Below are 14,853 nucleotides of genomic sequence, written 5' to 3'. Positions count from 1 at the left end.
GATTTGGGAAGCCTGTAACTCCTAAACTACAGATTGTACGTCTTGTTTCCACTTGTAGAATCTTCCCCAAAAGTTTGTCCTCATAGTTTGGAAACACCCTATACATTAATATATATATATATATATATATATATATATATATATATATATATATATATATATATATATATATATATATATATATATATATATATATATATATATATATAGGAAGATTAAGTTTGCTCTGCAATAAAACAATAATGAAATAAAATATCAACAAAAAAGGTTCTCTAATCAGTGATTCAAGTTGTTTTTGGACAGTTTCAATTTACATCTCTTGAACTTGATTTAATTATTATGTATATTGTCGCTCTCGACAAAATTCATTGGAAAGGTTGAGGAAACATATTGTTATCTATTGACAATAATTGAGCCTTTATACTTAGTTAACTAAAATATAAGAATAATACAAGGAATATTAAAATACAAAGATTTATTGTTATTTAAGAACAACGGCATCCTGACAGCACGTTGTCAATTTCAGTTGTAAATTTATTTTTTAATTTTGACAGTCTAAGCTTTTGTTACAGCCATGACTATTTAGTTATATTTAACATCCCCGATAATATTGGTATTAATTACATTTTTGTTAGTTACGAAAATACAGTTTCGAGTTGTTCAGGATGTATTTGAACTTCCAGACCGATTCCTTTATATGCTCTCAGGTATTAAGTACCAAACTTAATTAGTAAAAATACGCCAGTTATGTTTTTTTATTGTCAAAAAAAAGTATCAAGACACGAATCGACCGCTATGCTTTTTTCCTTGTCTGAACTTAAGTACCGCTAAAAGTTAACGTAAGCGCTGGAAGGAAGTTGCACAATTTTTGTGATCTTCCACTTACAAAACACAAAAAAACTCATCACAACGCATGCAAGTGTTAAAAAGTGGGATACCGTTAATCGGTTGCTAACATCATATGTGTTTGTGTATGCATATAAGTTAAGAATTTTTACTAGTATTCCATTTTCTTATCTAATTCCACACGATCTGAAGGGTTCATCGTCGCAGAAACAGGAGACTTTCATTGAATCTCAACTCGCACCAAGCAATGTAATCAGAATCGTTACCAGTAGTTCACATCTTTCTCAGCGCAATCATTATGTTGTCCTTCAAAATCAATGGTGATTGGAACGAAGCGGTCGATATCAAATATAGAAGTAGAAAGGAAGAAAGTACAACAGAACAATCGAGTCTAAGTAATATAATATTATTAGCAAAGACATGAAGTGTCGACGTGAAATAAAACAAAGGATAAAAGGAATGGTTAAAGAATCATTTAAGAAGAACAAAAGTTTATATTATGTGGGTCCTTGAATGTAAAGTTAAGGAAAAAACTTTTTTTGTGTGTGTGTGAAGCATTTTTTATTTTATGGAGCAGAAAGATGAACACTGCTCTAGATGAAAAAAGGTTGAAGGCTTGTAAAATGTAGGTGTGAAGAAGATCTGGGAAGGTTTTAGATTCACACCACACATATTTTGACTGTTAATACCTTTAATAGTAAGTAAAAATCAATTCTGAGCAAGATTGTACCATTAAAAGCCATCGACCACACTGCAAAAAAAAAAAAAAAAAAAAAAAAAAAAAAAAAAACTACTTTTAGACACAGTAAGACACTGTGCACATTACAAACACTCTTTGAACATCTTCAGAGCACACGATTTACCCATTGAAGATACTGTGTTGTCCAAGTATGTTCCAGGAGATAAGTGTGCAAAATGTGTGAAATGTATGTCATCACTTTGTTTTCGAACTGTCTGCCGAGAAGAAGTGTTTTAAATATGTCACCTACTAGGTTCTGTTTTCGGAGAATGAACGCTTTTGGACACGCAAAGCACACTTTATAAACACACACTTGATACATTTTGCCCTCAACATCTGTACTAAAAGTGTTTAAATGCTATTTTATTTTTTACAGTGTAAACTCAAATCAAATCAAATAATAAAAAGTAAACAATAATACGAATGGCTAAAGAAGCATTTCAAAGCAATAGTCTATATTGTGTAGTTCCTTGGATAGGGAATTGAGAGCCTCATAAAGTTTTTCGTGTGAACTATTTGTACTATGTGTACATATACTTGAAAATGTATATGTAATATAACAAACAACGTATATTAAATATCAGAAATACCATATGTAATATATCAACAATGGAGATGACCCCCCAAAAATTTTTTCTTCGGGTGCCCATGTTCCATGCATTTTTGAAGGAACTATAGAAAGAAAAGATTTGATGACGAAAACCCTCTGCCACTGGTTTATTTACTCTAGTTTAGTCCTGACCAAAAGTCATTGGAGACTTGATAAGAAAAACTGTGCTTTATCCAAGCTGACTGCTATAAACTTAAGATAGATTATAAATATCCTGCTGATCCAACTGACAAATGCCCAACGTACAAGGAATTCCGTATATCATTGTAACATTATTTTAAATCTCAAATCACATAATATATGGACCGATAATAGTGGACTACTAAAAGGTTGTGATCTAATTAGCATTAATACGAGTATTACTGAAGGGTTATTGCCCTAAAAGATGGGAAGATCACATGCACATACGGTTTTCTAATTGTTATCTTCGTTATGAATAGTTCTTTCCTTAATGGTGGTGAGTACCCACGCCATTTTGCTATCTTTTAGCTCATTGGGTTTATAGAGGAAACTATTTTTCTCTTTTCTTTGAAATGAACTGGAACTTTAAGGCTAGTTTGAACGCATTACGGTGATTCGGATTCCACCTTAAACAGTAGGTTCACGCCTCATATAGACTTAGTGCTGAGAGAGACGCTAAATTTCAATCCAACTAACGAAAACTCTATTATCCACCGAATATTAGCTCAGGCCAGGGTGGTTCAATGTTCCTTTGTGATAACCTTCAGCCCCCCCCTCCTGAAACTTTGTTGCTTCTTGCTCTTATAGGTATACAAGTGTAAGATAAACTCAAATTAGCCCCACAAAATGATCTCGGCTTCCCGTGTCTTGATGTTCTGGGTACGGGTTTGAGGTAGGTCCCGGTCCATAGGCTAAGATCGCTACTCTAGAAGATATAACTAAAATTTCTCTAATTTTCTAACACATCTTTAATTACGTCCTCACATTTTCTCCTTACATAATGTTCTGATCTAGTTTTTCCTAACTGGTGGTCCGCGTGACTCTAGGAATCCGTGGAACAGATTTATTGAAGGCGTGGCATGTTTACATATCATAATTTATATAAGGTGTAAATAAATCTGCATGGATGTATGTACTATATATTGTACTCCTATAACTTATATAAAGGTTTGTAATTTAATTGTTGTTAATATACTACTTACCTCGCGTGTGTGAACTTGCTCACCTTTCCCAAGTATGTGGCTGCGGAAATAATGGTCGGACAGGCGATGTGCTGTGTGGGCTAGCAAAGTTCAGATTTTGGGTCATCATATTTATTGAGATATGGGAACCGAAAGTTTGGGAGGCTAACTTCACGCGATCCCCCACTCTCTAGCCTACCTAACCTAACAGATCAGACAGGTACACCTCAAGGGCTGTCTGTGCTAACTACTAGTACGCGGTGTGGAATTCGTACTTTGTTTGAAAAATACAAAAGGTACCTCTGAAGTAATTGGGAACCACTGGCCTTATGAATGTCTCTTCCTTGTTATAACAGATCCAACATTTTCATTCGCCTACTTTAAAAAAAAAAAATCATTTCTTTTCAGTGTCATTTGGAAAGTCTCTAGTACTCTTTATATACGTAAAACTTTATTACATATTATACGTTCTGTGATGAATGTCTTATATACTGTAACTAAATGAGAGAAAGAAAACATGGTAGTAAAGGAAAAAATGTCATATGAAACTAAACATATGTTGCGCGAGGAAATAACGATGAAATTTTGTGATAGTCGCGACTGTGCAATAAATCAACTAGTGTGACGTCACTACTTAAGTGTGAAAGAATGCAAGGCAACAATTTGTTGTGGATTCTTGTAAAAATCTGTCCTAAATTCTCCACCACTATAGTCATCAAGCTTCTCTTAACAGTTTTTATTTATGTAAGATTTTCAATAACTTTACTTACGTAAATACACCCTATTAAGTGTTGTCAAAATGTATTTGCTTCCGCGTAGTCTGACGAATGTAGAGGGATTTTGGTTCATTTCTCAGCAGAGGCACTTTTTTTTAAAAAAAAATATTAATTCAGTTTCCTGAAATACTTGGGGACAATGATGATTACAGAGGATGGTCATCTCCCCGAGGAATATTTCCGATCATATTCAACGAAGGTGACCAGTACTTCTGCAGTACTACTTTCACATGTATTAGGACAACCCTGCATGACATTTTCTGCAATCACCTCTGGTTGACGAACAACTCAGTATCTAAGAAATAACGACCTTCGATCTAGAAACAAGCCAGAGATAATGAAGTTATAAATTCAACTGCTGACTATACCATTCAAGTATACGGTAGCTTGAGGCAGTGGCGCCCGAAGAAAATTTTCTAGGAGGCCCATCTCCATGGTTGCTATATTAGCCTGGTATTTCTGGTATTTAATATACGTGGTTTGCTATATTACGTATACATTTTCGTGAACCAGGGGGCGGACCCCCTTCGGGCGCTCATGGCTAGAGGGTGTATCTGTAAACCCCTATTCAATTTTATTGCATTTTTAAAATTTTGTTATTTTCAATTTACTGAAATAACCATTTATCTTATTTTTAATACACTTAAAACCCAATCAAATAAGCACGCCACAATGTTATATAGTCAGAGAGAGGAACGGAAATGGACTTTTAATTACTTTTGTGCACAAGCATATGAAAAATTCTGGCTACACCTGTGCATGTATGTAAAAAGTTCTCTTATGGACTGTCTCGCAAGAAACTGTCTACTTTTTCGCAGGTTATTCATTTATAATTTGTAGGTCCTTGTGGATTGAACTTAGACGTAGCAAGTTTATCTGCAATGAAAACATAAATCTGAGTTGAACATCATTTTTGTCCCTTCTTGCAGACTGAACTACAAATTGTAGCCTCTGGAAAAATCAAACAGAACCAACGAATGACAAATGCATACGGTTTTCGTCCACAGCAGAACCTACATAATAGTATCCCTGAAAATGCATCGAATTTGTATTTTTTTCCACGTGAACAGTTTCATGCTAGAGCCCTTCTATTTCAAGTGTGCATCGGAAAATATGTGAAACATACTTCGGCCTCACCCCCGCAACCATCTTACGGAGGAAACCTTTCCTTTGTTTTTGGGGAAGAAGTTAATAACTCCAGCTGTGTTGCCAAGTTGTCATTTAGTAGTTTGGTCTTGACGAGTGAAGGTCTAGGCCAGTGCCGTGCCATGCAGGGGGCGAGCGGGGCGACGGCCTCGGGCGCCAAAGTAAGGTGGCCCAAAATTCGGGAGAGAAAAAGAAAAAAAGAGAGGAAATATTACTTTGGAATATATGTATGGGGGCGCCGTCGTATACTGTCGCCCCGGGCGCTGATTTTCCACCGCACGGCACTGGTCTAGGCTACTTAGAATGGCTAGCAAGACAGTGCACAGCGAAGTCCGTGAAATAATTCATTGTGGCAACACTGTCAGCCAACTATTGAAATATCTCGTCCATAGCAACTTGTCACTCCTCTTTGGGGAGGAAAACACACATCGACAGCAGCGCCAGAAAGGGCACACTTGAAAGGGTACAGAAGGTTCTAGCCAAAGTTATGGTATAGACTTATGTTTACCTTTAATCTTTTTTAAAATATGAATAGAAGTTTATTATGCGCAATTTCATTCTCGAAAATAAAATTTCACGTGTTATTTTACTTAGTATGAGCACATTATACTAAATGGTCGAATAACACTTAAAATATTACTTACTTTCAGGCTGAAAGTTGTAAGAAAGCTTAAAATTTCAGCTTTCTCACAAAAGAAACTTTTCATTATAGACCAATTTTACGAATAAAAGATTTTCTGTTCATCACGTCAGTATTTCAAAACTAAAACTTAAGCCCCTGGCTTGATCCTTTTAATCGAGGCCAGAATCCAAAAGCAATGATCCAACTCAATAGAATCTTGCAGGTCGGAAAACAAGTAAAATAAATTTTAATTAAAAACAAATATTCTTGTATTTCAGTGTTAAACGATCTACCGCTCACACCCTTAGTGTGAAGGATCCTGGTTCGACTGCAGGCCATTTGAATTTATTTTGGACAAAAAAAAACATAATTTCCATTAATTTTCTTGTGTTTATCCTATTTCCTTTCACTTTTCCATTCCACTAAATATTTTACTATAATTCCTTTGCAACTATTATTAGTCTTTTTAGTCTTAAGGCCACAAAAGTAAATATTTTATTCTCTTGTATGCGTGAACGGAGTCTGTCCAGCTCAAGATCAGTACTAACTATGTTCAAAAAATCATTTCGAACTGTTCAGCCGTTTCGCAGTGAAATCAGGGCCGTACTGGCCAGGCTCCCGGTCGGCCTTGGACTGTGTGTGAATCTATTAGTGGGCCCACGGTGGCTCAGTGGTAGAGCGTTCACCTCCGGTGCTTCGGGTCCATGGTTCGATTCCTGCTTGCGCCGTGTGGACTTTGTGGTGGACAAAACACCGTGTTCGTGGGTTTTCTTGGGGTGCTCCCGATTCCTCCCACTTTCTGCATTCCACCATTTCACTCATTTCTCATCATCACCGTCTCCTTTAGCCTAATCGGCATAACCGTGGGACGTAAAACTCAAAGATTTCATTTTATTTTTCTATTAGTGGGCCCTCCGCCTCGTGGCGTAAGTAGCAGTATAGGTACAAAAAGGCACACGTCCCGCACTCCTTGCACATGGAAGTAATGGAACAAAGGACAATTAATGGCAATACACTCAACTAATCCTAGACCAGCGTTGCCAGCCCATGATGTTGCGAAAACAATCTTTCACATTTTTTGTAATCCAACCCTTGAAAGGTTCCTGATTTCCTACTTTCCTATTTTATAATTTTGCTAATATTGAAATATTCAGCTATATTGAAATTTCAAATGACGCCATAACTTAAAACTAAATAATAATTTACATTTTACAGTACCTTGTTTTCGTGCAGAAAATATGCAGGGCCAGATTAAGACCATTATAGCCCTGGAGCGGGAAAAATACAAGGGGGCCACATCAAATATGTCTGTGATGGGCCCTCTCTCAACATGTTCCATGAATTATATACGACTGACTTATGTCATGTTTTTAAACTTTTACGATGAAAATGTTTCCATAAACATGTGAGTGGGCCCCCTAGAAAGTATCTTCCCGGTGGGCCCCTGAATTGCAGTACGACCTTGCCTGAAGTTATCACAAACAACAGGCAACATCGCTTTGAATGTGTAAGAAAAAAGTAATTTTAAAAATCCCCCTCCACCTTACCTTAAAACAAAAATTCTCAAAATCGTTAGTACACGGGTCCACTTATTTTCAATGAGGGGCATATACCAAGTTCCATCTTTCTGAGTTAACAAAATCGTAAGATATTAAAATTTTTGCATTAATTCTGACTCCTCGCTCCCTCTCTTAGAATTCGCATATTAATCCCTCTCTTAGAATTCGCATATTAATCAAAGTATATAAAGCATGATAAAAGCCCAGTTCGAGGCACGTAATAACTAACAGTATCCAAAAATTAATTACAAACGGTTTAGCTGTTTATCGCGTAATACGATCACAAACAAGATTCTTTTCATTTTTATACAATAGATTACAGATGAACACCGTTACAGCGAATTTCATCAAGCGCAAACAAAATTGTTAGGCATAATTCCCAAACTTCTTTTTAAAAAAAAATGGAATTCTGTTCTGGTGATGAATCTTGATAAATTCATATTTAAAGAAATTTTTGAAACTAGTCGTGTCCTGAGAAACACGATTGAAGAAAATAATTATAATCAGATTAAGATTATTATTTCAAACTAAGTTTTGAAGTAATTTTTTTTGTTTTTCTTTTATTTTAATGTGAATTTTTATGTGAACAACCCTAGTTTGAGGGCTACTTTTGATTTCAGAAACCACTGGCAGTCTATTTATGTTTATTAGCGTAGCAGACGGAATCAGGCCCGTAGCCAGCCACAAAATTTAGGGGGGGCGACCCAAGTTCATTTGCAAGCCTACCGTGAAACTTTTAGGCGCCAGCCAAAGTTTAGGGGGGGGGCGGTTCCCCCTATCCCCCCGTGGATACGGGCCTGGAGGGAATGATAACCAATGATCAAACAAACAGTATTACACAGATCACTGCGGGCTACCTATCACAACTTGGTCAATTAGTAAACCGGAGACAAGTTTTGGTCATCCTTGCAGACAATTTGGCGTTGTAATGGTACTTGAGTTCACCGTCCGTTTCTAACACTGTATTATCTGTGGGGGACACAATTTAACTTGGAGTTCAATGCACATGGGTTTGTGTTACGAATAGAACCGGGAACCACACATACAAAAACAACGAATACAAATCGCTTGGTCAGTGGGGAGCTCTTACAAATTACTTATACAAATTCAAATTGAACAAAGGCGAAATAGCATAGAAGTAGAAAATTGAAATGAAAGTATCAATTATTTTAAACCTTAGGAATCAGACATGTATTCCAACAAATAATCGAGTCCTCACCGCTGGCCTAGGATAGCCGGGCCTTTGGTAGCCAGGAATTCCCAATGAGAGAGCCTTGAGCACATTACAATGATTTGAATTTCACCTCATAGGCCTATAGCTTCGTTGCTAAAAAGGGAAGGCTTAATTCTTAATGAACAAACACTGTTATTCGAACAATTAATTATTTTTGATATTTAAATGAGACTTTCGCTAAAATATTTGACGGTTATATTGTGTCAACATAAGATTATTCAAATTTTAACAGCAACTTTAACTTTAGTGCTGTTTAAATTTTTAATGCTATAAGCGTGAGAGGGGAAAAATTGAATGATCCAGATTCCGTCGTTCGCGAAACATCATTCCGTCTTTCTATACATCAGTTGACACATAAGAATGGATCAAATAAGTTAATACCTCTTACAGAACAAGTTTAGGGATAATTACATTTTTTTTAATGTAAGTAAACCCAGTATGATGCCTTATGATAGTTGAAGATAAATTAATTGTATGGTCTTTTAATAAGTCTATGCCTCATTACGCTTATTTTCCAACTTCGACACAGATAGTATCACAGAGAAAATAAGTCATTTCCTCTGTGATAGTATTTATTTTTATTCGGTATGATATCCATTATTTAATTTGGGTTTATTTTATTAGTATATACACACATGAAGTGTTTCTTTCAGAAACAATGTTCCGGGGGGCACTGATGGTACTATTTATTATTATATTATAGACGTGTTATTTTGGTTTTCTCCGCGGGGAAATCTCAGGCTCCGTGGGGGACAGTGCCCCCCCAAAAAAGTGTCTGGAAGAAACACTGCACACAGGCCCGTAGCCAGCCCAAAAATGTAGTGGGGGCCTGGTAGAAGTTACGGGGATCGATCCAACCATATTATAGTTCATCTCTATATTATAGTACATTTGCAAGCCTAGTGTGAAAATTTTAGGGGGCCAGTAAAAATTTAGGGGGGCGACCGACTCCCTTTCGACCCCCGTGGATTTCATGCTCTTCACATTTATCTTTGTTCTTTTTCATTTTCGCGTTTATTTTTGGGATCACATTAGACTGGAATGTGTTTTGTGGAACTTATTTTGTATAATGTTAAGTTTCAATTAGCTCCACCTCCACTTGATTGATGGCATCTCAAAAGATGGCAAATAAAATACCCAAAATTTTATTAACTTACCTGTATTTAAAATCCTTACGAACCGCTCCTCCTCACTCGTTCCTTAGTTTAAAAGAGATTTTTCGTCCGCTTCTTAAGAAAAAAACGCACACAAAACAAATCTGTCAAACGAATTGTTATGTGCCCTTGATTTACTTTCACTTGCAATGAATAACGAAAATCAACAAAATATCACAACACACACTTATAAATCACAGAATAAAGTATTTATAGATAACGGCATATTCACAAGTTAACTAACAAAATATGGATAAATTACTTTTGGCACACAAAATAAGTCAAATTCACAAATGAAAACAACTCAACTGACGTACAAACACAACACAAAAACACGCTGGCATGCGTCTACATTTCGAACTTGGCACTTCTTTTTACGAGCACAAGAAACAAATTTTCATATTTGACGATAATATTTCTTTTTACAATACTGAAATATAGACGCAACACATTGCAATAACACCACGTTTTTAAACCGCGAGTAAGTCGCTTTCGTCAATGGAACTTCTTCTTTTGTTTTGGTTAAATTCCTGTCAGTGTTATTTTAAAACAGGCAATAAACATTCCTCCTGCGCTCGCTGGCTTCGGACTGTTTTCGTTGGCGCACTGAAGTTTTTCGCGACCCGCCACCGAACTGCTGCTTCCCTCTAGCGTTCACTGGAGCAACTATTCAAAGACTTTACAAGAAAGTAGACTAGCGAGCAAGGTAAAAACGTGTCATTACGAGTCAGTGGGCTGCCATTTGTATGGAAAAGGAAAGGTTTGGTTTCCAGTGCTTTTATGTATCACTCAATAGAGGTATAACTCAATAGAGAATAAATTTAAAGAATTAGCTAAAAGCTAATTATCATATAAAAACGAGAACTGATGTACAAATTGTTTTTAATAGTTTCACCTTTTGTGTGAAGTTTAACGTCCCTTTCAGTATTAAACTAAGAAACTACAGCTTAAAGTGCGATCTCCTTATCACTGGGCATTCAATCCTGGTTACCCAAACCAAAGAATACGCACCTAAGGAAATCTCTTACAACTAGTTAGACTAACATTCGTCAAGTAAGTCGGGATCTATGGTATAACCAACTCTCTTGGAGGCAGTGGCGTATGCAGAAGTTCGTCTAGGAGGTTCATATTCCCGAGTTCATATAATTTTAAGTGTTTGTATGCATATTTTAATATGGCTAAAGTTTATTTTTGCATTATATCTTGCTCAATGGAAGATTAAAGTACCGAAACGTTTCTTTCGTACACCACTGCCTGGAGAGAGAGTGTGTGATAAAATACAGCTCCTTCTGAATTGTTATCTTGTATGATGTGTATATTAATCAAAAGCACCGGATTCAAGTTCCCACGTGAGCTGGAGCCCATGAAAATAGCAGGTATCATCGTTCATAACTTTTATATTCGTAAAGACCAAAAGCATAGATCAATTAACCATTATTCGCAATACAGTATAACAAATACTCTCTAATATATTAAATACGCAATAAGTAGGGCCGTCGCGTGGGTTGTAAGCGCCCAGGGCGAGAATTCCCAGGCGCTCCCCCCTCGCACTGCACTGAGAAAAATTCGTTCTCTGGACAGCGGTATATTGTATAAATATACGGAATTCTCTTGCTTACTATAGAAATCAGTACGGAGCATGTTATCCGTATGCTACATAGGCACTGCCCTTAGATGTTACATCATGCTGTTGCAGGATGTCTGATATCTTACAATCTTCCATACATACATACATTACATACATATATGTATGTTACCTTTGTCAGCTATATGTTATATATGTCCATTTCTATGTGAGATCCTGACCGAATACATTGTTTCATATGGAAAGTACGTATAGATGGAACACTTATACAGAAAGTATTATAAAACATGCGTTTTCAGTTATACGTTCTGCTGTACGTTAAGTCCAAAAACTACAGGATTTACAAATGTAACATACGATTTTACGTACGCCACATACATTTTTTTCTCAGTGTGTGTTATGAAAAAGAACCAGAGTTTTCTGACTTTTGCTAAAATCCAACAAAATAAACTTTTCTTTCCTCGCGATTAACACAAATTTTTCAGTAAAGTTATCATAACGTTGGATAACTAAAATAACTTTTTCAGGTGACGTTTGTAATTATTTGTGAGTATTTGCTTCAATTTAATCCTACATTTATAATTTATGTTCAAAATCAAAATGTGCGATTTGTTAATGTTTGTTCTGCAAGATGATGCTAAAGATATGTTGTTCCAAAACATGTAGTGTAAAGATCATATAATGATAACATAATAATATTAATAAATTTAAATAGAAGTGAGCAAAATTAACTGCATGACATATACATACTTTATTCAAATATTAAATTCCATTCTCCAGACTTTTCATCGAGAAAATGTGGACAATATATATCCTTGAAATCTAACTTTCTGGTTTCATCATTTTCAATAACTAGTATGGCCAATGAATTATGTCTTTCCTGGGCCATTGTTGAGCATAAATATTATTATATTCCCAAAACTAATAAACGATGAAAAGTTTAAAATTATTAAACACTCATATACTTCGTGATTTCTACTTCGTGATTTCTCCTTGTAAATATTCTATTTAAGATCAAGATTAACAAAACGATACAACCACGAAAAACAACGTCCTACGCAAACGGATTTTTCAGTGGCTTCAAAGTGATAATATCAAGCTTATTCAAGGTGATGGTGTCCAAAACATATTAGTTAAAATCTTCAAGGTGTCTATTTTAAATTGAAAAAAACATATTTTCCAGAATAAACAGTGCCTTGTTAAAACTAAAACAGTTTTTAGTGATACTATAAAACCAGGCATTTTTAAAAATTATCATCATTCGACCTACACCTGCTAAGAGTGTGGTATGGTACAATTATTCTGCGTCCAGAGGAACCACCCAGGACTGACAGCGGTGACGGAAGGCCTGTGTTTGTGAGTATGAGCTTTGCGCTGATGAACTTTTACATGACATAAATGTCGTGAGGGGAGGACTACAAGACATTATAAACACACGAGAGTATCAGGGATTTCTCCTTGATAGACCCTATCATCGTACTACTTATATTTCACATCATGATATTGTAAATATTGTTTGTATCGTTTACATTTATGGTGACGGTTTTAATAAATACCACAAATATATGACACTTGTCATTTTATTAAAATTCTGACTACTTAACGTGACAGTTTATTGTTGCTACATTCAGTAACATAATTAGTATCATATTATTAGTAACATATTAAACATATTATGGCTCCCCCAGAGGAATCTCTCTCGTGTGGTTCTTAGTGTCTGTGTTCCTCTTTTCACACATATAAGGCACTTTTTTTGCTTTGTTAACTCCATTGTGGTCATTTCATTTCTCACATTCTCTTGTCATGCCCACGACTCGCAGTCAGGCTTCTTTCATTCCCTTAAACACACCTCAAGCTCAAAATTCAAACAATATGGCAGGTATCTCTTCCATCATTCCCGATATATACAGTGCGTCCAAGGAACAACGCGCGGATTTATTTTTACAAATTTTTTTGAAGATCGCACTGGTCAATAACTGGGATGACTCAAAATGCATAAAGATTTTCGAAAAGTCCCTTTCTGGACCCGCTCAACATTGGTTCTCCACCCAAAATCTCTCTACCCTTCCCTGGTCAACCGTCCAACAAAAATTCCTAAAACAATTTGGCGACGAACAGGTTCCACGATCTCGCATTCATCAGTATAGGGCTCGAGTTCAACTCCCTAATGAACCACTTTCTCATTACGTTTTCGCAAAGAAATTTCTGGCAGATCAGGCATACACGCAATTAGATTTTCAGGAGTTTCTTTTAGAATGCGTGTCGAGTATGACACCCGAGAACATACGTTGGTTTGGCACTCGCACCATATCTGACTATCCCACATTTATTGATGAGGTTACAACCTTAGAACGCACTCAGCTCATGGCCCAAAAGCGAGAAACCGACTCTTCCTTTTCACGCCAAACTTCAGATGTCCCAACTTCTAGCGCCATTCAAGAACTAACTCATCAAGTTTCACAGTTACAGCTTCATCTCAACACCCTTTCAAATTCTCAACCTACCTCTGTTCATTTCGCTCCTACCCGTTCTCGTTCTCCTAGTCATCACAATCACAACACCCTCTCTTCTAACCATAAATCCCTTCCCTTTCCACGGTCCCTCTCACCCCATCCGCCGTCCTCCTGTCTCCAACATTCTCATTTCACCAATCCGACTTCTTCTTCTAACCCGTGTACTCATTGCTCCACACACCCATATCATTGTTGTCAATGTACCGCCTCCTCTCATTGTCAAACTGTCCCTCAGTCTCCCCCAACTCGTAACACTCCACGAAATGATCACAATAACGACTCTCGTAAAGGCAAGAACAATAAGCGTTTTAATAAGCATTCTTCCCAACCCCAAAACGTCTATACTACACAACAGCCAACCATACCCATTCCCCCATATCCATTCTATCATCCCTTTTTTCAATATCCTACCCCTACCCACCTACCCTCACTCCCCTCCCCTTCCCCTGTCTCCACAAACTCTCGTACCAATAAACCAAAAAACGCCAAAAATTAGCGCGAGAGCGCACCAGTCTCCTCGCGCTTAATTCTCCCTCATCCCCTTCTTCCCCTCCCTCTTCCTCAGATTACCTCCAATTACCGTTGCACTTCAAAGGCAAATTACCTTACGTAAAAGCCCGTTGCATGACCAAGGATGTTTTCTTTTGCCTTGACTCTGGTGCTGAAGTCAGTCTCTTTCCAGCCGACCAACTCGACCCTTCGGTTCGTACTTTTAAGCTTCACACGGTTCTAAATGGTCTTTCATCATCTCCGGTACATCTCTCCCGTGCTACCATTCTCAACTTAAATTTTAATGGTCATCAATACTCTGTACTTTTTCGTTTGGTTCCTTTCAAAAACTTTCCTGCTATCCTTTCCAGTAAATTTCTTCAAGACCATCAAGCAACCCTTGATTTTGACAAAGGCATCCTATCATTACGTCATCTA

General features: G+C 36.8%; 1 protein-coding gene across 1 annotated transcript in view; it reads right to left on the bottom strand.

Annotated features, from left to right (window-relative positions):
- LOC145669684 (uncharacterized) overlaps positions 1-10,444 on the bottom strand; it is an 824,581-nt gene extending 814,137 nt beyond the window's left edge. The window contains exon 1 of the mRNA XM_081737956.1: positions 9,832-10,444. The gene's annotated coding sequence lies outside the window, so the exon portion shown is untranslated. The remainder of the gene's footprint in view (positions 1-9,831) is intronic.
- Positions 10,445-14,853: the final 4,409 nt, after the last annotated feature.

Source organism: Thermobia domestica, chromosome 14 (assembly GCF_964235325.1).
Source record: "Thermobia domestica chromosome 14, izTheDome1.hap1.1, whole genome shotgun sequence".
In the NCBI taxonomy this organism is placed as follows: domain Eukaryota; kingdom Metazoa; phylum Arthropoda; class Insecta; order Zygentoma; family Lepismatidae; genus Thermobia; species Thermobia domestica.
Note: the sequence above shows the minus strand (reverse complement) of the source record. Positions and strands in the feature narration are given on the sequence as shown.